A 994-nucleotide genomic window follows, 5' to 3' on the forward strand; every position below is an offset into this window, starting at 1 on the left:
GGACAGGTATATGACTGCGGGCTGAAACAACTCCTCTTTTTATGGAAGGGAGGGGAGAGCAGTGAGGGAGGCAGAATTTGGGCTCTACATACAGCATACTACTGTGAAAAGGGCAATTGAACCTCAACTGCGCAAATTCCACACCATGTAAAAATAGTAAAGAAAAAAAACAAAACAAAAAAAGCTGCTCCCTATAAAGTGAAGTGAAAAAAACACCTTACTGATTAGTGACGGTAATTTAGGGGCACTCTAAATAAATTATTCTAAACGTGAAAAATGAATCAAACATATCAATAACCAAAATGACATTGATACAAAATATTAGGAACATGATCTAATCACCATACAAATAAAGCATAATGAAAACATAAAATACCATAGGGACTAGTAGACAATCACATAAAAAGTCCCAACAAACATGTCTTTATAAATTCCTTGATGGAAAATTCTTGGATGACCCAAGTGCAGAAACAAATGTTTTAAATTGTGGTATAGCAGCAGATCCAAAGGGCTTGCGACTCCCTCCACCAAGAAAACAGCAATACACCACTTGTGAAGATACAAGTCCAAACTGCTTACCAGATTTGTTTGACCACTTTAATTTAAAAAAGTCAAACAGCGCCTGTACAGGTAAATGCCTGCTCCTATAGATGCTGGTGGAAATAACAGGATAATACTTCCCCCCTTCACAGACTCAGGCGGTATATATGAAAAAATACAAAAGAATCCATAGCGTAATACTGATTTTAATTAAAAAAAATATACATAAAAACAAACAACCATATGAAATAGATGCCAATAGTCTGCAGGAGATCTGGTGAAAAAAATTAAATAAATACTAATAGTCTGCAGGAGATCTGCAAAAAAAATGAAATAGATGCTAATAGTTTGCAGGAGATCTTATTAAAACAAATGGTAATCTGCAAAAAAATTAAAAATGAAATAGATAGTATCTATATTCTATTATGTTCTATTGTTCTAGTCTATTCTCCAT

This window comes from Lithobates pipiens, unplaced genomic scaffold (assembly GCF_037356315.1).
Source record: "Lithobates pipiens isolate NorthernLeopardFrog02 unplaced genomic scaffold, aLitPip1_a1.2 Scaffold_157, whole genome shotgun sequence".
NCBI classification, from domain to species: Eukaryota; Metazoa; Chordata; class Amphibia; order Anura; family Ranidae; genus Lithobates; species Lithobates pipiens.